Source organism: Eumetopias jubatus, unplaced genomic scaffold (genome assembly GCF_037043125.1).
Source record: "Eumetopias jubatus isolate StellerSeaLion01/CBP00866 unplaced genomic scaffold, mEumJub1_p1.0 scaffold_6, whole genome shotgun sequence".
NCBI classification, from domain to species: domain Eukaryota; kingdom Metazoa; phylum Chordata; class Mammalia; order Carnivora; family Otariidae; genus Eumetopias; species Eumetopias jubatus.
Window position 1 is genome coordinate 94,306,104 of NW_028274812.1, and position 24,515 is coordinate 94,330,618.

The following is a 24,515-nucleotide window of genomic DNA, read 5'->3' on the forward strand; positions in this document are numbered from 1 at the left end:
GCCATAAGGTCTCTTTCACAAGCACAGAGTTTGTCATTATGGCAAGAAAAGAGCCATCTGTAAACAAATGGATACAGCTGTGTTAAAATAACACTGTATTTATGGACTCTGAAGCTTACATTTCTTATAAGAATTTTCCTTTGATAAGAAATGTTATTAATTTTTTTCAACTACTTAAAAATGTAAAAATCAATCTTCACTCACAGGTTATGCAAAAACAGAGAGCAGAGAGAATCTGGCCCATGGGCCAAATTTTGCTGAGCCCTACCCTAGAGCAATGGATTTCAAGAGGTACAATTATAATCACCTAGAAGGTCTGTTAAGATACATATGGCTGCACCCCACTCCTAGAGCTTCTGATTCATAATCTCTGGGGCAGGTCTCAAAAATTACATCTCTAAGAAGTTCCCCAGTGATGGGGATATTCCAGTTCTCAGACCACTGCCCTAGAGAAGCATACAAAGAAACATGAACAAGTATTATTCATATAATCATAAAGCAACATTATTCATAACAGCCAAAACTGAAAACCCAAAAATGCATCAAAGGCAGAATAAATACAGTGTATCTGTAGTACAGACTATGGCATAGCAACAAAAATAAACAACTTCACATGATATGCATTAAGTCTTAAAAACATATTAAGCAAAGGGGCGCCTGGGTGGCTCAGTCGTTAAGCGTCTGCCTTCGGCTCAGGTCATGATCCCAGGGTCCTAGGATCAAGCCCCGCATCGGGCTTCCTGCTCCGCGGGAAGCCTGCTTCTCCCTCTCCCACTCCCCCTGCTTGCATTCCCTCTCACTGTGTCTCCTCTGTCAAATAAATAAAATCTTTAAAAAAAAAAAACATATTAAGCAAAATAATAGATACAAAATAAAACATACCTCATTGTTACATTTATATAAAGTTTTGTCTTAATAAGGAAAATTATACCGTTTAGGAACGAATACTCAGGTGGTCAACTCAAAGGAAAAAAGGTAAGAAAATGATAACCATAAAGTCAGACTTCAGTGGTTTCTTCTAGGAAAGAGAAGACAATTGGTTGAGAAAGAGCACAAGGAAAAGTTTGAAGAGTAATAGCAATGCTTTATTCCTGGATGACAGACTTAATAATAATCCACTAAAGTGTATGTTTTTGTTGGATATATTTTCTGGATATGTGTTATACTTCTTACTTTTTTAAAAAGTGGAATGTGGGCGCCTGGGTAGCTCACTCATGGTTAAGCATCTGCCTTCGGCTCAGGTCATGATCCCAGGGTCCTGGGATCGAGTCCCGCATCAGGCTCCCTGCTCCTTGGAAGCCTGCTTCTCCCTCTGTTTCTCTCTCTCTCTCTCTCTCCCTCTGTCTCTCATGAATAAATAAATAAGATCTTTAAAAAAAAAAGTGAAATGTGTTATATGAAATATAATACAGTCAGTAAAATTCTTAAAATTATGAATACTTATGATTACTGTTACAGAAAGATATCCATGAAATTGTTAGGTAAAAGTAAATTAATATAATTAGGTGAGGACAAATTAAAATAAACTGTTAAGAGATTCCATGTCTGTGTTTGTGCACAAGTTTATGTGTGGAGGAAAAGTTTAGACCAAAGTAAAACTATAACTCTGGATAAAGGGACTAGAGATCATTTTTATTTTCTTCCTTATACTTGCACATATTTTATTAAATTCATTCCTTACGTATTTCATGAATGCTACTGTAATGGTGTTTTTTATTTGAATTTCTAATTTTTCACTGCTTTCTTGCATACTCTTTTTACTTTGTTCTTTTACTTCAAAATTAAAATTGCCTAGGGACGCCTGGGTGGCTCAGTCGGTTAAGCATCTGCCTTTGGCTCAGGTCATGATCTGGCTCAGGTCATGATCCCAGCATCTTGGGATCGAGTCCTGCATCAGGCTCCCTGCTCAGTGGGGAGTCTGCTTCTCCCTCTCTCTCTGCCTGCCGCTCCCCTGACTGTGCTCTCTCTTTCTCTCTCTTTTTGACAAATACATAAATAAAATCTTTAAAATATATATAAATGGTTTTTAAAAAATAAACTATTGGCTAGCTTAAGTATGAAAGCGACACTATAGAATCACCACTAAGGCATGCCTAATGATTTCCATATTTACCCAAATCTGTTGAGTCTAAGACTAATGCTGCTTAACTACTAATACTAGTTAAGCTTTTCTTTCTCTTTATTTCCCTGAAAGGTAAAAATCCAGCATATTTTTGAAAACTTCCTTCAAAGGAAATCTTACTTAGGATATTATGTTGCAGAAATTAGAAAAAAAAATAAAAAACACACTCTGGTTGAAGTGAGGCTGGGCCCAAAGCATACCCATCCAACCCACCATCACTCCATCCCTGCCCTTCTGTGGCCCGTTTTTAAAGAGCACAGGCAGAAAGAGCCTACAAAATAGTAAGTAATTGCACAAACCGTACTATGAAAAGAATTATGGCACTACTATTGAAACAGAATCACTGGCTGGTGGACAGTTATCTCATCACTGTGTAATGGCTTAAAATGTTTGCTCACAGGTGTTATATGAAGTTGAAATACAGCAGAGAGAAAGGCAGTCTAGGTGTGTCCACCAGATTTTTTTTTTTAAGATTTTATTTATTTATTTGACACAGAGAGACAGCGAGAGAGGGAACACAAACAGGGGGAGTGGGAGAGGGAGAAGCAGGCTTCCTGCAGGGGGGAGTGGGAGAGGGAGAAGCAGGCTTCCCACTGAGTAGGGAGCCCAATGCGGGGCTCGATCCCTGGACCCTGGGATCATGACCTGAGCCAAAGGCAGACACTTAACGACTGAGCCACCCAGGCTCCCCTGTCCACCAGATTATTAAAAAGCCAGTGGAGGTTGAGATCTAAGCATACCATCTACTAGTTACACTAGTTAATACTATTTCATTTAATCATACCAACAACCCTACCAGGTAGATATTATCTTAATTTTACAGCTAATAGAAATAGAAATGAAATTGAATTCCAATTAAAAACTGACACTAAAGTTCACAAGGCCATGCAGTCTCCAAATAAACAAAATAAACAAAATACTACTCTGCAAGAGTTCAAGAAACATGTAACATCAAGAGAAAGTCATCAATTAAAATTTTCACTGCAATTCTTTTTTTGGTAAAGAACAGGATAAAAATACAGAAACTAAAAATGTAATACAACTAGATATCATGATAAGTCTTATAGGTAAAAATTTTAAAGGGTGTCATAGCACAAATTATATATAATCTACACTCATTCTACAGTGTTTTAAATTGAGGCTTAGCAATAGCATGTATTTTCCTAAGAGCTAACACCAGATTATTCTGCTTCAGCATTTGTTTTCTTCATATATGCCTCTGTTTAATTGACTATCTACCTTTTCCTTTGCACTCCATAAGGAAAATCCTTTGAAACTCAAATGCACAACCAGATACACACCACAGAGAATCTGAGCAAAGGTAGCTATATTTTAGACCAGTTTTAGAGTCAAACTGTAATTCTTAAACAGGCAACTGATTAAGAAACTCATCAGGGAGATATGATGAAAGGGAAGAAATCTTAACATCTTCATGAAATCTTTCATTATTTTTTAAGTGAATTTACAACTGGAAATATAAAAAAATATAAAATAAAAATGGATTTTGAGTTTGCCTAATGAACACTTACTTGAATTTAAATAAAATTCTAATATACATGCCTGTTCTCCTCACCATTAATGAAGGCAATAACTGACTGCATATACTGTTTTTTACCCAAATAGTTTTGACTGAATCAGCTGACAAAACTGAAATTCAGGTATGTTAATCCACCAGGGCCCTTTTATAATCACTGATTACAGAAACAAAGAAATAGGTATCTTTGAACATACAGATGTTTTTCCTAAGACTCTTTTGGGTTCTAACTAAACAAATCCCACAGCAATATTAATGCTAGTACTTCTCCAGGGTAATACAGTATCTCCCCCTTTCCGAAACTCAGCTCAAATATTTGTATTAACAATACCACAGGTGTTTATAAAGCAATTAACTGCTTACCTAATAAATATCAGGGAAGTAGTAGAAGCACACACTACCTTAATGGTCATACAACATAATAAGTTATAAGACTTACCTGTTCAAATAGTCTTTTGCCTTAGAAACAGAGTCAAGACTAACCTTTTTTTATTCAAAAGTTTTTGAATAAAAACTAGAGTACTAAAGAATGTAATAAAGGGTCACCTGGCTAGCTCAGTCGGTAGAACATGCTACTCTTGATCTCGGGGTCATGAGTTCAAGCCCCACACTGGGTGTAGAGCTTACTTAAAAAAAGAATGTAATTGGATTTTCTTTCACTGAAATGTACCTCCCAGAGGCTCCTGGGTGACACAACAGGTTAAGCGTCTCACTCTTAACGGTTTCGGCTGAGGTCATGATCTCGGGGTCAGATCTCGGGGTCATGAGATTGAGCTCTACGTTGGGCCCTGCGCTCAGCATGGAGTCTGCTTGAGACTCATTCCCCTTTCTCTCCCTCCCCCTCTGTTCCTCCCCATGCTCACACTCACACACACTCTATTTAAAATAAAATCTTTCAAAAAAATTTTTAATTAAAAAAAAAGAAAGAAATGTACCCTCCCAAATAGAAAAAAATTGCCTACTCTCGCTTAGATTAGAAATAACGAATAAAATTCTAAGGAATTCAATGTGTTTCTAAATCATTCACCCAAAGTAATGAGGTGCATTCCAAAACACACGGCACTCTATCTAAAATTCATGTCATTGCTTGTGTTACAGCCTTTCAGTAAACACTGTTTTTCCTTGGTGAATTAAAAAGTTCATCCATTTGTCACACACATTCTAAATCTTCATTTATCAATTTAGTTATAACCAAAATTTAAATGGTCAAAGTAAGAAAATTCTCACCGAAAAATATAGGATGATTTTACAAAACTTTATTAATTAGTATAAACTGCTGACTTGATTATTTCAAATATCTAAAATAGGGGCGCCTGGGTGGCTCAGTTGGTTAAGCAGCTGCCTTCAGCTCAGGTTGTGATCCCAGGGTCCTGGGATTGAGCCCTGCATCGTGCTCTCTGCTCAGCCTGCTTCTCCCTCTCCCTCTGCCCGAGCTCTGTCTACTTGTTCTCACTCTCTCTAATAAATAAATAAAATCTTAAAAAAAAAAAACCCAAATATCTAAAATAACCTTGAGTATTCTCAACATCTTCCTGAAAAGAGGTATATAAGCAGACTGTTCTAAATAGAATCACATTTCCTGAGTAACTTACATTACTATTCCAGAGATGCTCAACCTTCACTCTGATTAATTTTCAATTAGCAAAAGCCCTGGACATTTGAGCTTTGAAGCTCTTCTCTTTCCACCACTATTCACGATTCCCCATAGCTCAATATCTATAATCCATACCCCATCACCAAATAGTCAGTACCTCTATGTTTCAAATGGCATATGGTATAATGGTATATATCTTTCTGTCAAGCAAAAATTACTGGGCTTTAAGAGTTTGTGTGGACATTTCTATATTTTATAATTATACTGTTATAATTATACTGTTTTACATGCTGTCTTACTAACAATTAAGGATTTGGGCTTTGTGTAACCTTCTCTTTTTGATATTCTCCATCACACCAGGAACTGGGAGAGCAGTTTCACTCTGCCAGCACGCCTAAGAGGAGATTTAAAACAGAGCTCTGGTGAGGCAAACATCTCACAGAGTAAATAAGTAAGAGGCTGTCTGTGTAGACTGCATTGCTATTCACCCGAGACAGACCCCCTCAATGAGAGAGGAGGGTACATCCCCTACCTGCTGGACTCATGCATTGCCATGGGACTTGCTTTGGCCAGTGAAATCTAAGCGACATGTGTCACACCCAAGCAAAAACTTTTATAAGCATGTGGTTTACCCAATTCTCTCCTCCCTCTGCCACAGCAACTGGTGAAATTTCAGATAATGGCTGACCAATCAATCTGAGTCACGGCATCAATATGACACAGAGCAGGGCCAAAGATGGACCACAAGAGACACCAAGCATGAACAAGAAACAAACCTTTTTAGTAGTCACTGAGATTTAGGGATCATTTGTTACCACTGCATAACCTATCCTGACTGGCAGAGTGATTGCTATGCTCTTTGGATCCCACATTTTGATCAATAAAATATTTGGAGCACATACTTCTACTACATGTATTTTTATAAAATTATATACATTACTGTACATTACGTACTCATAACATGCCTTACCCCCACTCCAAAATGTAAAAGGAATGAGATTAAAACTGTATAAATTGAATGATTTCCTTTCTACACTCCCAAATGATCATCTTAAGCACACCACTTTGGAATCACTAGTCCATTACAATGGCCTCTAAAGTAAAGATTATTTATAAATAAAGGCTACCCAGAGATTTTGTCTATAAACTTCACATCAAAAATATTCAACCATGTTTCTAAATATTTGGCCAGAAGTTTTCTACTTGCATCCACACAGCTTTCTCTCTGACCCTGGTCCTTAAACAAGGATGTACATCAGATTTGCAGTGGAGCTTTTCAAAATTACAGATTCCTCGTGCGTCCTAGACCTCAGAATGAAGCCCAGGTGTGTAATGAATCTAAAGATTCATTAGTGATTTTGATGCATATCACCAGTCTAAAGAGTAAGTCCCGGGAAAGAATCCTTTTTTTTTTTTTTTAGATTTTATTTTTAACTAATCTCTGCAGCCAATATGGGTCTCAAACTCACAGACGTGAGATCAAGAGTCAGTCACATGCTCTACCAGTCGACTGAGCCAATCAGGCACCTCAAGAACCCTCTTTTCTAAAATAAATCTATCACATCCTGGAAATACCACTGTCAGTTCTAACATTTGATTTTTTTATGTAGAGTTCTTTCTAAAAACACTAAGAACTCTGTACCAAGCACAATTTCCAGAAGATGGGATCCAGCTACAAACAAGCAAAACAAAACAAAACTGCTCTCATGAAGCTTACATTTTAATGAGACAGACAATACACAATAAACAAGAAATTATCAGGCAGCCATCTATGATGAAAATAAAATAAAAAGACGCGCTATGGATGGATGGATTTATACTTTCGGTTGCATGGTCAATGAGTCTCTCTGAAGAAATGACATTTAAATGGAAATATGAATGAAAACAAGTCAACCATGTAAAACCTGTGGCAAGAGCTTCTCAACCAGAGTAAAGAGCTAGTGCAAAGGTCCTCACAGGTCCTTTTTCCAGGGAGGAAAAGGATGCAGCAACAGAAAAAAGGCCGATGGAGAGCAGTGACAGGCAGGGTGGCATGAGAGGTGCTGAGAGGCAGACAGAGCCCTCAGACCAGGGTGAGACAGACTTTATACTAAGAACAGTGTACTAAACAGACGTGTGAAGCACAGGAAAGTCAAGATCTGATTTACACTGTGATTTTTTTTAAGACTATTCTTGTGCTAAACAGAGAAGGAACGGTAAGTGGGATCAGAGTGGAAGAAAGGGAATTACTTGGGGAAAAGATGATGGTGGCCTAACCAGAGAAGCACTGGGAGGAAAAACAAGTAGACAGATTTGGAATATATTTTGGAGTAGAACAGATGGATGGATTGTCAATGAAGAGGATGAAGAAAAAGACTCCTAGGTTTGGAGTTTTAGCCACTGGGCAGATGGTGATGCCATTTACTGACTGTTTTTCTTGATCCTCATTATCCACTGTTATTTATGTTTTACTTCGATACAGATCTGTCCTATGTCTTGCTGCAAGTCACCTCAACTCCTTTGTGGAAAGGGGCATGACATCAATACATGTTAATAAATGATTTAAGGTATTAGTTTTTCAGGGGCACCTGGGTGGCTCAGTTGGTTAAGCGACTGCCTTCGGCTCAGGTCATGATCCCGGGGTCCTGGGATCAAGCCCCGCATCGGGCTCCCTGCTCAGCGGGAAGCCTGCTTTTCCCTCTCCCACTCCCCCTGCTTGTCTTCCCTCTCTCTCTCTCTCTGTTAATTAAATAAATAAATAAAATCTTTAAAAATAAATAAAGTATTAGTTTTTCTGAAAATGAAACACACCTGCACTAGCAGGTAAAAAGACATGTTAACAATTCCAACAATATTAATACGATTAAATTATTAATAGAAAGACTGTTTAAAATATCCAGTGTACAATGAAACAATTAAGAATCATTTCTTTTACAATAAAATAAAAAATTTGTAGCTAAAACAAGTAGCGAAGGCAAACATCCTGGTTTTTAATACTGCTATCACTATTTCCTTTTTTTTTTTCCCTTAATTTATTTGAGAGAGAGAGAGTACGAGCTGGGGGGAGGAGCAAAAGGAGAGGGAGAAGCAGACTCCCCACTGAGCAGGGAGCCTGATCCCAGGACCCTGAGATCATGACCTGAGCCAAAGGCAGACGCTTAACTAACTGAGCCACCCAGGCGCCCCAGGACTGCTATCGCTATTACTAATAAATTTCGTTCTATATTGGTAGTATTGTGATCTATAAAGGGCACTGTGTTTCTCAAATGCACTGTGACCTATTATTAATCTTACTGTGGGGTTTAAAAATGGCTGCAAATTATCTGACATTCCCATTAAGCTCTACGCATGAAGAACTGAAATCTATCTGTCTTCCCTTTGATCTGGGCTGGACTAAGACTGGTTTGACTAACAATATGGCATGAGTGATGCCATGCCAGTCCCATGCCTGACCTTTGAGAGGACTGACAGCTTCTGCCTTGTTCTTTTAAAGTCCTGGGTCACCAAAGAAGAAGTCTAACCTCCTTGCTTTCAGGATCACATGAAGAGGATCCCCGAGGAGTCCAGCCTTCTACAGGTCCTGACCTCAGTACTGAGCATGTGAGTAAAGCTGCCTTGGACCTACACCAGACTAGATGCCAACCAAGTAACCCCAAGTGATATCATGTGGATCAGAAAAATTGCCCTGTGGAGAGCCCAGTATAAATCCCTGCCCCTCAAAATTGTGAAATATTATGAACTGGTTATTGTTTTAGATTTAGAGTTTGGTTTTGGTTTTAACTTTTGATATTGGGTTTTAGAATTGTTATTTTAGATTTGGGGGTAGTTGTTACATACTAATAAATAACCAGAACACTTATCAACCTAAAATAAAAGTTAGTTTAAAACGTGTTTTCTATTTATAATCCAATTCTTTTTTTTTTTTGTACTTTATTATGTTTTAGCAATCTCTACACCAAATGTGAGGCTCAAACTCACAACTCTGAGATCAAGAGTCACATGCTCTTCCAAATGAGCCAAACAGACACCCCCACAATCCAATTCTTAAAACATACTTTCTGCATTTAGTTGTATAAAAGAGAGCCACATAATAGGAAAAAATGAAAAATAAATTGTTAATAATCAGTACATTTTTAGGAATTTTTAGTAAACAGAGAAAACAGGAAATAAAAAAATAAAATAAAAAAAGGAAATAATTATCACTGTGTTAGTTAACCAAAATGGATAGCATGGTATGTTACAAATTCTTTGTCATTTATAATCATTCGAAACATTCAGTTAGAAAGCAAACAATAATTTAATACCCTGAGATTCTAATTAATATGTTGATATCTCAGTAATTCTGCCAAGCTGATCAATGTAAAAATCAATCGTCTGGTTACTTTATTACTGCTTTTTTTTTTTAATAACACAGGCACATTTTAAATATACTAAAATTTATACTAGAGAGAAAGATTAATTCCCTATACATATGCTCATTTCTTCTCTTCTACATGAAAACCTTTCTCCATCCCCCCCACCCCACCCCACCAAACTGGGTGATTTATACAAGAATTCTTCAAAGTCTCCTAAATAAATCAAAACAGCAGTAATTCCTGAGCTGGACATAAGAGGACCAGAAACTTACAATCTGCCAGGTACATTCCACTCCATCCCACCCCATCACACAAATAGTTCTTCAGCATCTTCTATGAGCCAGGTACAGAGCCAAGAGATAACAAAGCTACCTTATAAATTAACTGTATTATTTAACCATAGCGAAACCTTATAAAAGAGAAGTTGACTCTACTAACAATTAAATCTGAAAGAAGCAGCCACCCAAAGAGGAAAGAGCCTGGTTTCTAGCATGGAGTGGAAGAGTGAAAGGTCTGTAAGGGCCTCAACGTCCCCCAAGCCTGATGCTTAGCCTTGCTTACATGAGTTACAGATGGGCAGAATGAAAGGAAGCACACTCATTAAAGTGGAAGAGAGCCAACAAGGTGATCCATCCCAGGAACCTATTTTCAGAACCCACCTCAGACTGTCTACTCAAACAACTGTAGATAAACTGAGTTGCAAGTCACCAATGGCACTGGTAGGGCACTGGCCTTAGCTGAAGCTTACAGAACCGCACTGCACAGGGTAGCCAGGCAGCATTTTTTTTTTTAAACATTTATTTATTTATTGGAGAGAGACAGAGAGCGTGTGCCCACAGTGGTGAGGGGCAGAGGGAAAGGAAGAGAGAATCTAAGCAGACTCCACGCTGAGTGCGGAACCTGATGTAGGGCTCGATCTCACCATCCTGAGATCATGACCCGAGCCAAAACTAAGAGTAGGATGCTTAACCAACTGCACCACCCAGGCGCCCCAGCCAGGCAGCATTAATAGCATTAAGATTTACTGAGAAAAGCTTGATGCTCCTAAAAGGCAGGAAACCTAGTAAGCCACATAAGGGCACAGAAGATGGAAGTGAGTCACTTTTAATTAACCAATCTCAATCAATCAATCAATTTCTATCTCTGACTCATATACGTACACACACACACATACACACACACACACACCTCAGTCCTGAACTGGGAAACAGGACTCAGTGGCCAATTTATAGGCTGAGTCAGTTCCAGGCTGTGGCCTAGAAAAATGGCAATAATATAGCAAAATATAAAACAACAATGAATAAACAAAATACTGTGTAATCATTGATACTGAACACCAAAACAGCAGTATTAAGAAAATTTATTTAAAAACTTTGATCTATTGCTGAGACCTAATATATAAATACACCACAAAAGACAAGGAGTTAAGTATAAAAATATGGAACCTTAGGGAAATAAGGCACAGTGAAAAAAGTCAACTAGAAAAGAGTATATGCATTATTCTATTCCAACCAGGAGGCTAAAAGCCTGGTAGACACCTGGAGTCAGAACTGAAACAACTTTATACGAAAACTATCGATGAGTCTTTTGTTCATTTTTCATTTACGTCTCTCATCCTTACTCTCAGTGGATACCCAAAAAATAGACCCCTCTGGAGACCTACCAGTGATCCTACATTCATTCTCATTTGATTAAGCTCTGACCCCTATCTATCTACCTCACTCATTTGTATATTCCCTCTGTTGAACGCATTCCAAAATATGTTCTACTTTGTCCTATAGTAACTAGCCCCCACAGGCTCAACCTCTTTCTGAATGCTCCCCTACCTCTGCTGCCTCCTGAGAACAGAGCTCTATCGTAAATGGACATAAACTCATTCCTCCCTTCTCCCTCCATTGTGGCCAGTACCTCCCCCTACAGATGACTGCTCTCTACCATGAACTGCCTCAAATTCATCCAGCCCTTCTGGCACTCACTAGAGTGACCAACCATCCCAGTTTTCCCAGGACTTAGGGGTTTCTCAAGACATAGGGCTTTCAGTGCTAAAACTGGGACAGACACTACCCAAACCCAAACTCTGTCAACACTGTAACATGCACCTTCTTGCCACTGCCCCAAATGACAGATACATCCATATGGATGATCCCCTCAACACCAGTCTTACAGTCCTTGGCACATTCTGCCCACTCACACTCTACCTCGGCAGCTCACTCCCAAGGTTAGAGCCCAGTTCACAACTACCCCCCCACCCCTCAACATACATATACTCCCCCCAACCATACCTCCTCACCCTCCCTGCTCACCTACTCCACATCCCCACTACACAGGCTCCCTGGATCCATCAGTCTCTTCCCCCCCAACCCCCAGGCCTTGAACTCTTCCTGCTTTTAATTTTCATCCCCAAATATATTTCATCCTCCAATCCTATCAATCTACGTGCACTCCCTATAGCACACCATGGCTTTTATCTCTGTGTCTTTACACTTATTTCCCACATCGGAAATGCCCTTCTATACCCTGTTACTACTGGGAAATGTCTATATAGCTAACACATTATCTCTATAAAGTCTCCCCAGATTTTCTCAGTAATAGCTATTTCGTCTTCTGTGCTTGAACATGTGGTATTATAGTACTTATGTACTATACTATAAGCATTTATATGGTATCTCCTTTGCTATATGAACCTAAGCACAAAGAAATTTGCTATACTTATTATATTCCCAGCTCTCATCACAATACCTGGTGAAATGTTTACAAACCGGAATATATAAACTATGGAGGGTGACAATATTCAAACTGAAAAAACAAAGAAAAAGAAGAAAAAATATTCTGAAAAATATAATGAAACTCCAGAAGACTAAAAATTTATAATCAGAGCATACAATAATTCATCAAATAAATGACAATAGTTATGAAGCTATTTTACCTTTTTTTTAAGGTTTTATTTATTTATTTGACAGAGAGAGAAAGAGAGAACGCACGAGCACACACAAGCAGGGGAGCAACAGAGGGAGAGGGAGAAGCAGGCTTCACTGAGCAGAGGGCCCGACACGGGGCTCGATCCCAGGACCCTGGGATCAGGACCTGAGTCAAAGGCAGCTGCCCAACCAACTGAGCCATCCAGGCACCCCTTAACCTTTTAAAAAAATTAGATCCCATCCTCCCTCCTAGTCAGTATTCTGTCTAGACAGAGGCTGCAAAGAATACGCTGTGGGGGTAGGGGCACAGAGTTTGCTGCGTCTCCAATAGCACAGCAATAGATGCAGGCTCTTGGGTTCTAGACCTAGCCATTAGGCAGTTTCTAATTAAGTTATTCAGATCTACTTTCCAGTGAAAATAATGAAAAATGGTGGATAAACCATTTTTTAAAAACTAGTTTACAAGGGGCATCTAGGTGGCTCAGGGCTCAGTCAGTTAAGCATCTGACTCTTGATTTTGTCTCAGGTCATGATCTCGAGGTGGTGAAATCAAGCCCCAAGTTGGGCTCCGTGCTCAGGGCAGAGTCTGCTCGAGATTCTCTCTTCCTCGGTCCCTCGCCCCACATGCCCAGATGCAAGGTCTCCCTCAAATAAATAAAACTAAATAAAAAATAAAATAAAATAAAAATTAGTTTGCAAGAACTAAAAAACTGACAAGACAAGAGGAACTGCCCCTTTTTTGAGGAAAATCTAAGCCCAGGAGAACCAAAGCCAGTTTTGCCCAGAAGGCATCAGCCAATGGCATCCACTTGTACTTCAGATCCTCAGCCTCAAGGGGCAAAGTGACAAAAGATAAGGATTAGAGCCTGCCAAACATGGGATCCCAAAGGAGACCCTCCCTACATTAAAATGGGACCCCAAAGGACGACATTCTCAAGGAACCAATGAACTAGAATTGACCCTACATCTCTTCCCCAACCACAGGAGAATGAAAAGCAGGCAGTTTTGGCACTGGACAAGTCAGGAAAACAAAAAAGTAGGAAAAACAAAGTCTTTCAGAAGCTTAGCCACTCCAGGCACACATCCACAATTTTGATGAACCAGGGAGCCACATCCTAAATATAGTTTAAAAACAGTCCTTGTGGGAGGAGGGTAGGGGGATGGGTTAGCCTGGTGATGGGTATTAAAGAGGGCACATTCTGCATGGAGCACTGGGTGTTATGAACAAACAATGAATCATGGAACACTACACCAAAACAAATGATGTAATATATGGTGATTAACATAACAATAAAAAATTAAAAAAAAAAAACAGTCCTTGGCAGGTAATACCCCCAGAAGCCTGGGGGAAGCCAACAGAGTACCTCTCAGAGGAGAGCACACTCATCCTGGGAACCCCCGAAAAAAACTATATAAGGGCAATAATCAGTTAAAGATAACCAGGCACACAAAGAAACAAAACAGCAGGAGTGAAAAACAAGCACAAACAACAAAAAAACAGACCACACAAATTTTAAATCTTAGAATTATCAGACACAGATTAAAAAGCAACCTACCTTTATAGAAGACAACAGATTTTAAACTGACTGCAAAGAACAAAAATCCACTTAACAGATCTTTTTTTTTTTTTTTTTAAGATTTATTTGAGAGAGTGAGAGTGAGCAATTGCACAGGGAGTAGGGGAGGAGGAGAGGGAGAGGAAGAAAAAATCTCAAGCAGACTCCCCGCTGAGTGGGAAGCCCAACATGGAGCTCAATCTCATGACCCCGAGATCATGACCTGAGCAGAAGCCAAGAATCAGACATTTAACCAACTGCACCACCCAGACACCCCTAACATAGCAGATCTTTAAAGGAACCAAACAGAACTTCTAGAAATTACAATAGCCAAAATTTAAAACCTAATGGCAGCAGAACTGACAAAACAGTATAGAGAATAAAATGGGAAATGGTTCAAGAGAAATAATCTATAATTCAACAGATAAAGAATAAAAAAGAAAATGCAGATATTAGAATGAGATGTGAAGGACCGACTAAGAAGATCTAAAATACGTTTGACTGGAATCCCAGACAGAGAAGAAAGAATAAGGATAAGAGCACCAATCAAGAGATTCAAGAAGCCTAGTGAAACTTGAGAAAATAAAAAGAATCCCACTGCTCAACAAACAGAACATTTAAATCAAGCAGAAGTGAATCAGAGTATCTTAAAAGGAGACAACAAGCAAGGTGGCTACCTTTTGTGTTTGGTTTTTTTGTTTTGTTTTTTTTTTGAACTTTAAAGATCAGATTTTTTTGGAGACAACAAAAAGAAAAACCCACAACTCAAAGGATGGGATTTTACATCTCAAGACAACTGCCAGGTAATAAGTCTACAGTTTACAAATCATTTTCATAGAAGATATTTTGTACAAATTTTACATGTATTAAGGAGCAGGACATAATCGCCATTTCTGTTTTAACGGGGGGTGGGGGGAGCAGGAAAGGGGAGTGGGAAAAAACAGATTTTTTTGGAGACAAATATTTGGAAGGAGTAGACCTGAAGAAGGCAAACCCTACCTTTTCATCCTCTACAGCAAAGAGTTTAAAAAAAAAACTTTCAGCATTGGGTATCTCTCTCTGAAAGCCACTTCCTGGCTACTGGCCAATCCAAGCCAATTATTTAAAGTTCTTCATGTGGTATTTTATGTCCACTGGGTAAATGATTCATTATGCCCACTGCTACAGCACTCATAAACCAACATGTCTGCAGGGCCAGGCAGGGTCTAACCTAGGACTGATGGGAGAAGGGCTTGTAAACAAGAGACTAAGATGTCATTTCTCTGCAGGTACCAATAACACCCGTAAGGATACTGTCTACTAGGCTGACTGTACAAAAGTGCACATAAAAGCACACAAGTCCAGCTAATATGCTGCAAGAAAAACAAGGACCTTGTTAAACAGTTCTCTCCATTATCATTTGTTCTCTCTCAAGGGATGTTAAAACAAACAAACAAATAAACCCACACATTGGTTGAGGCCACATTATAAATCCAAACACTGGTGTGGGATTTCAGTGGAGAGGGAAACGCATAATAACAAAAACAAAAGCCCCAAACATGGTTGTAAGAACGGCTCACAATTTACCTGTCCCTATTTATCAACCCTCACGCACTACCTAAGGCCATTAATTCCAGAGTTTTCTGACGTATAAAAGGGGCCAGAGAAGTAGAATAGGAATGGAGGAAAGGAGTGAGAGTAAGACATGAAAAAGCCAAGATCTCCTGGAGAAAAGCAGTGATTCCTCATTTGCTTCTGCTCCCTGGGGCTGATACAGAATGCCTAGAGCAGGTATGTAATTTAAACAGAAACTGCCTTTTTGGGAGGTAACAGCAAGGAGTAGCACGAGGGAACATAAGACCAGGACAAGATTTTTAAAGCTTCGAGATCTCAACAGTTCAAAATCTCAGAACTTTCAGAAGGGATGCTGTTTAACAAAGGGCAAAACCCTTTCTTATACAGGACGACCCCCAAGTGCCTTCTGCCCCAGTGTTCACCACTGGTCATACCAGCTCCCCATCACTCGTGCAAAATGATGTGCCACCTCCCCCCAGTTTCTTTCCAAACCACGACTCTCCCACTTATCCTGGTCACCAAGCAGTCCTATTCTTAATGGCCGAGAGAGTCCCTCCCCACTACCCCGCTGAGGGGTAAAAATGAAGGAACTGCCCCAGGCTGGTCCCAGGAACTCAGAATTAACTAAGAGGAGGGGCAGGCAGCCTCCTGGAGACAAAAACAACTTCAGAGACTAAACCTACCTTTCCAAGGATGGAAAATTTATTCAGATAATGTATGAGAATTCATATATGTCACAACAGGATAATAAGAATTAAGAGGTAGAAATCTCACACTCTGGGGCGCCTGGGTGGCTCCGTCATTAAGCGTCTGCCTTCGGCTCAGGTCACGGTCCCGGGGTCCTGGGATCGAGTCCCGCATTGGGCTCCCTGCTCCGCGGGAAGCCTGCTTCTCCCTCTCCCACTCCCCCTGCTTGTGTTCCCTCTCTGGCTATCTCTCTGTCAAATAAATAAAATCTTAAAAAATAAATAAAAAATAAAAAGAAATCTCACACTCTTCCTTAAGCCTGCCCTACTGCCCAACCGGATTCCAGACACTGTATCATGTCACTGCCATTTTACTAAATGGAGGCCTCCCCACCCCCTCCCCAGCACTAATCACACAGGCAACTGCATGTGTCATAAAAATGCACAACTTTTCCACGAAAAGCTGTACGTCTCTTTCTCTCTGGCTACACTGGTGATTCTCCAGTTATTTCAATATTTTAAAGGCTGCAGCAGTGTGCAAAAGAGATTTCATTCGGGTTTTTTTGTTTTCGTTTTTTTTCAAAGAAAGGTCTTGAGGAGATGGTGAGTTTTATCGTCTCGTCTGGAGAGAGGTTTGATTTGCTCTCGAATATTCCAGGGTGAAGAGACCCGGAGAAAGCACAGAATGCAGAGGTCTATTTGGTATAATCTTCTCCCTCATTCTCATCTTCACCCCCAACCGAAAGAGCAGCATACCTCTTACAGAACTTAACTTGGAAGACGGATTTTCTTCAGGTCTCTGGCTGGTACAGATCAGCAGTCCCGATCCATTTTGCCATCTTTCCTGTCTGACTCCTTCCAGTGGTCTTTGTTCTCTCCATTTCCTGGACCGCAGCTGGAGCTCCCACTTTGGCCCTTTGGGACACTCAGCCCATCTACTTTATTTTCATCTTTCCTTGCTGTTCCTTCCTCAGATATTGATCCGGAACTACTTTCCCCCCACTGCTTGTGGGAATTACTGCTCTGTGTCTGAACTTTGAGATGGAGCAGGAGGGTTAGGACTTTGCGTCACCCAAGCACTCTCCTTTGGTGGAAGGGCTGGCATTACCTTTAGAGGCTGTTGAGGTTTGGGAGGCTTAGAAGTTGGAGAGGGACATCTTCCTCCTTATTGTTTCATTTTCTAGAGACTTCTCCCTCTCTCTCTTTCCTGCATTTCTCCCAGCTGTGGCTGAGGTCCAGTCTGTGATGGCTCACTTCCTGTCCAGGACTGTTCTGTTCCTGAATTTCTTCACTTCACCAGCTTGGGTGTCTCCCCCAAGGCCACTGTTTTGGCTCACCCAGCTGGCCCTTCAGTTTCTCCCGCTCCTCCTGCAGCCACTCTTCTACTTCTCAGTCTTTAGCAGCTGTGTCAACAGGCTTTCCCCCTCCAAAGATAGAGATTGCTCAGGTGGACTGGGAGGTGCTAGAAGGGGAATCATCTTCCTTAGGAGTACTCCAAGGCTTTACATTCAGTTTGGTTTTTTTTTGGAGGGAGGGGAGAGGGGAGGAGACCTCTATCATCATGCCTGTAATTATCCTGAGAGTAATCGTCTCTGGAGCTCCATGACCGATCATCTCATCTGTCATATCCATCTTCATAGCAGTCCCCGCCTCCTCTGTAGTCGTCGTCCGTACAGTACCCACTACCAAATGCTCTCCTGCTACTGCCTATCCTGGAATCAAACTCTCTGTCATAATCTCTGCTGCTTCAGTCCTCATAGCGATCCCGGCCCCCATATAGATCCATGGTATCTCAGTGTGGGCTATCACGATAGGAGGGTGACTATCTTATTCTCAAGGGAGCTACAGCTAGACTATCAGCTGACTTCTCAATAGCAAAAATGGAAGCCAGAAGACAGAAGAATTCTATATATTAAACATGTTAAAAGTACCTACCTTAAAATCTTTAAAGATAAAAAAAGGCCGTCTGGCTAAGTCAGTAGAACATGCGACTCTATCTCAGAGTTGTAAGATGGAGCCCCACATTGGGTGTAGAGATTACTTAAAAATAAAATCTTGCAAGAAAAAAGAAAGAACCTGCCAACCTAAAATTCTACATCCAGCAAAAATACCTTTCAGTAAAGAATGCAATCTCCTTTCTTGCTTTTTGGTTTGTGTGACAATGCCTAAAAGGTAAAAGAAGTGTAGCAATAAAACCTTAAAGAAATGTACTTCACCTCAAACTAATGCAACATACAAAGAGCTGGACATTTATGGAAAGATGAACATTTAATGTTCTCCTGTACATCTCCCTGATACACACAAATGCTTTATTATTATTAATTGGTTATTTATATAATTGTGTCATGATTACTCAACAGATAAGAAGACCCAAGGGTCAGATACCATTTATATACTTTGTTGGATATCCTTCCTACACACACTCATAATCACTCTATGCCCAGTTTCGGAAATATTTACTAATGGCTGAGACAGTCAACAGTTCAAGACTGAACTCCTATGATCATAATTCATTTCACCCAAATATACTTGGAATTTTATTTCGACTTAACATAAAATATCAGATTAACAATTCTGATTTTACATTATTAAACTTTATAAAAACTAAACATTTTGGAGCAAAACTGCAATGAATAGTAAGTCTGCTTTAAAACTACTACAACCGGAAGTTTGTTCCCCATTCCCGTTTCCCTATGAACTAAGCTAATCAAGTCTTTGAAATTTGCAACTGTTTCTTTAATTCCAAACTATTTATTTCAAGCACCCAGTTAATTGGCAGAATGCCTATTTCTTCACACAGCTTTCTATTACCGAGCTTCAAATTTTCTTCTTTATGACATCTCCCTTATGTTATCTTCTGCAATAACCTTTTGATGCACAATTAAGGGCCTCCCAAACTCAATCTTTGTTGAGGCTCCAACTGGCAAATGTCTTCCAAAAAAAACAAAAGAAAGTAATTTTCCTTTCCCATTTTGACAATGTAGCCCAGTAGAAAATTGTTCAACTTTACTTGGTTCTAAATTTTTAAACTACATAGCACTTTGGACATTTTTTCAAGATGAATGGAAGAGAGGCAGCCAAACTCTAATTCATGAAAGATATGGTGTAAACTGAAGCTTTCCAAGTTAAGCAGCTAACAGCAGATTACAAAAATATGGCTTTACTTGGCTGGGGAGGAAAGGTTGAAACTTGCTTAAGAGTCAGTTTGGGGGCGCCTGGGTGGCTCAGTTGGTTAAGCGACTGCCTTCGGCTCAGGTCATGATCCTGGAGTCCCAGGATCGAGTCCCGGGATCGAGTCCCACATCGGGCTCCCTGCTCGGCGGGGAGTCTCCTTCTCCCTCTGACCCTCTTCCCTCTCATGCTCTCTATCTCTCATTCTCTCTCTCTAATAAATAAATAAAATCTTTAAAAAAAAAAAAAAAAAGAGTCAGTTTGGACTCAGGGTGCCTGGCTGGCTCAGTCAGAAGAGCATTCGACTCTTGATCTTGGGGTTGTGAGTTCGAGCTCCATGTTTGGTGTAGAGATTACTTAAATAAATAAAAAAACTTAAAAAAAAAATAAAAAGTCAATATGGACCAATGATGCATCTATGTTTATCCAAGTAAATGGAGAATGAAACAAGAGCACAGAAAAATAAAGTCAAAAAAAGAAATTGATTTGTTATCATTTTCTCTTATAGGCCATGGGAAATCAAGTCTTATTACTAAATTTACATTTCCATTACATTATTTGAAATTCAAACAGTGAGAATACTAGCTATTGTTTGTGCCTGGGGTAAAGAGAGAGGAGGATTTATTCCAAGAGACGTTTAAATACATAGGTTTGCAACTGAAAATATTAGAAAGCAGTTTTATGGCTTTGACAAAGGTTTCCTATCTGTTGACCCAGTTCAACATTTTCAGTTCCTCAGAAAATTAGTCAAACATTTGATGGTGTAGTTGGCACAATATCCCACCCACCAGAATAGCTCTGCTACCCCCTTTCTGCCTTATCTTTTAAGATTCAGTTCAAATACTGTCAGCTCAATGATGCCTTCCTAGATTAATCCAGTCTGTAGCAATATCCTCTTTACTTTTTCATAACTCTTACAGACTATATCAAATATTCTGGCATGTGATTATTTTGCCTTGTTCTCTGTTTCATGAAAACAGTCTCTTTCTACTCTCTCAAACTACAAATGTTATAAATCCTCCATAATGCAGAACATAATCCTGGATATACATAAAGCATTATCAAATATTAAGTATAAAGTACTATGAAGGACATCAGTAGCTCCAGATTTTCTATGTCATATATACCTGGGAGTAGAATTCTGGTAGCTAGGGACTTAGCTTAAAGACACATTTGCATAGCAAGCACACTTTCTATAAATTGTGTGTTAATTTGGGTACCTTAGTAGGGAAGAGGCAGGTAGATTCAAGTCCCTCCAAGCCACTTCCTGACACTGACAGGGATTTAGACAAGTGTTCCCCACCATCTTGTACATTTACCCTCCATCAAGGAAGAGGCTACTCATCCATTTGTCATACATCAAAGTCCATCAAGAGCTTCCTTCCCTTGCTTATACTCCTACTTCAACTTACAGTGCTATCTCTAATTCCATTCCTAAAACATTCACGTGTTTCATCTGCACTTAAAATATGGATTCAAATACAGGAAGCAGCCATGATACCACCAAGAAGGGCTGGTGTTATTCAGGGACATCCGGTTCTCAAGCGCTGCCAACACCAGACGTGAGGGGAAGCAGCACTAGCTGCACTACACAGAGGCCACTCCGCTGTACGCCATCAAATCACAGCTCTCCTTCTACTCCTCTAACATCAGAAATAGGGAAAAAAGAGCTCATTTCTGCCTTGAAGAACAGATAATCATGTGACCCTCCCCATAACAGCCCTCATTCTTGTAATACAGTAGTTACGTATTTTATCCATATTGTAGTATAAGAGCTTCTCCTTCCAAAGCTAAACTCCTACCCAACCTAAGTGTGGCCATTTTCATTCGATGTGCTCAAAATTGCAAAAAGAGAAAACACTGAATTCATACATTCTAGAGCCATTATGTTCTCTGTAATGATCCTGACACTGATCTCTTAAAATACCAGTCACTTGGTTCCTTATCTGTATCTTCCTTGCTACTGTTAACTTTGAGTTACCAAAAAAGAAAAAAGACAAAATTATTATTTCTATTTTGTAGAAATAAGTAACAGCAGCCTCGGGACACATATATGAGAATCATCTTGTTCACTTTGTTTCTTGCCTCCAGGAAGATCATTACAACCCAAAAGTGATACAGCTTAAGGAATCCAGAAAGCTAAGCAGCAAATTCAAACAGGTGTGTGTGTGTACTACATTTATCCCTGATTCTCCTGTTCCTTAAGCAAAGTGTTATAATAGCAGTAATGTATCTGCCAACACAAAAAGGCTTTATGAGGCCTCTACTCTCCTGCTTCCCTGGACTTATAAGTATTTTAATCCATTTTCAGTTTTTCAGTAAGAGATCATTTCCAAGATTTTCCATATGAATTAAAATTTCTCCCTTAATCCATAACCCAAACTCCACATACTGAGAACCAATACAAACCATTAAATGCTGAAAATTAAAAAGAAAATAGAAATCTGCAACCGTTTCAAAACAGCACACAAAAATCAAGGAGCCTGTATAACTTATGACTGCTTTTACTCACGTATTTATAACCCTTTCTATTTAAGAAAGTGCTTTAAATCCCCCATAGCACCTACAAAGAGCCCTAACCATATCTCTTAGTTCACCATCTCTTGGCTGAATTTAGTGTAGCAAGCAAAAAGACTATCCACAATCTCTACTCTGAAATGAAGTCATTAATTTGGACCACTCTAATTTTCGGTAAACTCATGAGAGGGTAAGAACACTATTTAAAAACATCAACTACCTTATACCTTATTACCACTCTTTCCCAGGTCCTGAAACATAAAAAGGTCTCTGAAAAATCAAGAAGACCTCAAAGGATTCTCAGACTCCTGGCAAGATTCAGAAATGCAGCAAGATTCTCTTCAAAATTAAAAAGCCATAAACTTGTCAGCTAACTCTGTTGAAGCAGCTTCACCAAACTTCTGAAAAGTGGAAAGCATTTAATCAAGAATGTTTCCATTTCTCTCCCTTCTGAGTAATCTGAACTCCGAGTTACCTTATCTACTTACCTAATGATCAGAATTTCATTTTCCATACTATTAACCATAGTTCTGAGTTACATAATTTTCATTACGTTTCATAGTCTTTCCAAATCATGGTAGAGTTGTTTTAGAGTATTTAGGGTACACTGTTTCGGCTTCTGTTCAAATTTAAGAAGTCAGAAGCTCTAGCTTAGCTAACATTTCCAGTTACGTATCACTGCATAATAAATTATCCCTAAAACTTAGCGGCTTAAAGCAACAACCATTTTATTTTCTCCCAATTTTGTTGGTCAGAAATTCAGAAAGGATACAATTCCTCTGTTCCATGTGGCATCAAATGACGTCACTTGGGGTCTTGAGCTGATGAAAAGACTGAAGAGTCCAAGATGGCTTCACTCACATGTCTGGCACCATGGTAGAGATGGCTAAACAGCTGGGCTCCACTGGGAATGTCGAGGAGTGCTGAGACATGGCCTCTCCAGTATGGCAGTTGCTAGTTTATGCCAGGCTTCAGAACAGACGTCTCCAGCAAGCAGATCTCAGCAACTCTAGTCAGACTTCTTACGTGACATCTCAGGATTCCCAAAGAAAGTATGTCTGACAGAGGAAGTGGAAGCTGCCAGTTTCTTAAGGTCTGCACCCAGAAACTGATACAGTGTCACTTCCACCAAATTCTATTGGTCTAAGCAGTTACAAAACCCACAGCATTCTATTACCCTTTAACCTATTACACAATAAGGTGTTTTAATCTTCTGTGAGATAGAAAATAACGCATGATCAAGGACTGTCCAGTTGTCAGTCTAGAACTACCGCTACACACCCCTAAACCACTTGCACTACATAAAAAGAATCAAACCAAAATCTGCACTTACTCATTTTAATAAAACTCCAGTATTCGAAATTTTATTAGCTTATCTTACACAACTGAGGTTCTTATAATTTTTTATTATGTATGTACGTATAGCAATCATTTTTTTTCTTCCAAGATTTTATTTAAATTCACATTAGTTAACACATAGTGTGATATTAGTTTCAGGAGTAGAATTTAGTGATTCATCACTGACATACAACATCCACTGCTCATCACAAGTGCCCTTCTTAATGCCCATCCCCCGCTCCTCCTTCCCTCCAGCAACTCTGTTTGTTCTCTATAGTCAAGAGTCTCTTATGGTTTGCCTCCCTCTCTGTTTTTATTTTATTTTATTTTTCCTTCCCTTCCCCTATGTTCATCTGTTTTGTTTCTTAAATCCCACATCATGAGTGAAATCATATGGTATTTGTCTTTCTCTGACTGACTTACTTTTGCTTAGCATAATACACTCCAGTCCCATCCACATTGTTGGCAGACGGCAAGATTTCATTCTTTTTGATGGCTGAGTAATATTCCATTGTGTGTATATACACCACATCTTCTTTAGCCATTCATCAGTAGATGGTCATTTGGGCTCTTTCCATAGTTTGGCTATTGTTGATATATTGCTACTGTTACCAACACTGCGGTACACGTGCCCCTTCGAATCACTTATGAATACCTAGTAGTGCAACTGCTGGGTCTATAGGGTAGCTCTATTTTTAACTTTTTGAGGAACCTCCATACTGTTTTCCAGAGTGGCTGCACCAGCTTGCATTCCCATCAATAGTGTAAGAAGGTTCCCCTTTCTGCACATCTTCACCAACAACTGTTGTTCCCTAACTTGTTAATTTTAGCCATTCTGACAGGTATGAGGTGGTATCTTGATGTGGTTTTGATTTGTATTTCCCTGATGATAAGTGATATTGAGCATCTTTTCATGCATCTGTTAGCCATCTGTAGATCTTCTGTGGAAAAATGTCTGTTCATGTCTTCTGCCCATTTCTTAACCGGATTATTTATTTTTTGGTGTTGAGTTTAATAAGATCTTTATACATTTTGGAAAGCCCTTTCTCCAATACAATATGTCATTTGTAAGTACCTTCTCCCATTCCATCAGTGGCCTTTTGGTTTTGTTGATTGTTTCCTTCGCTGTGCAGAATCTTTTTATCTTGATGAGGTCCCAATAGTTCAGTTTTTGCCCTTGTTTCCCTTGCC

General features: G+C 39.5%; 1 protein-coding gene and 1 pseudogene across 3 annotated transcripts in view; both read right to left on the reverse strand.

The window, feature by feature from the left end:
• PRIM2 (DNA primase subunit 2) overlaps positions 1 to 24,515 on the reverse strand; it is a 318,527-nt gene that overhangs the window by 245,209 nt on the left and 48,803 nt on the right. The gene's annotated exons all lie outside the window — the stretch shown is intronic.
• LOC114204581 (eukaryotic translation initiation factor 4B pseudogene) lies at positions 16,994 to 18,979 on the reverse strand (annotated as a pseudogene).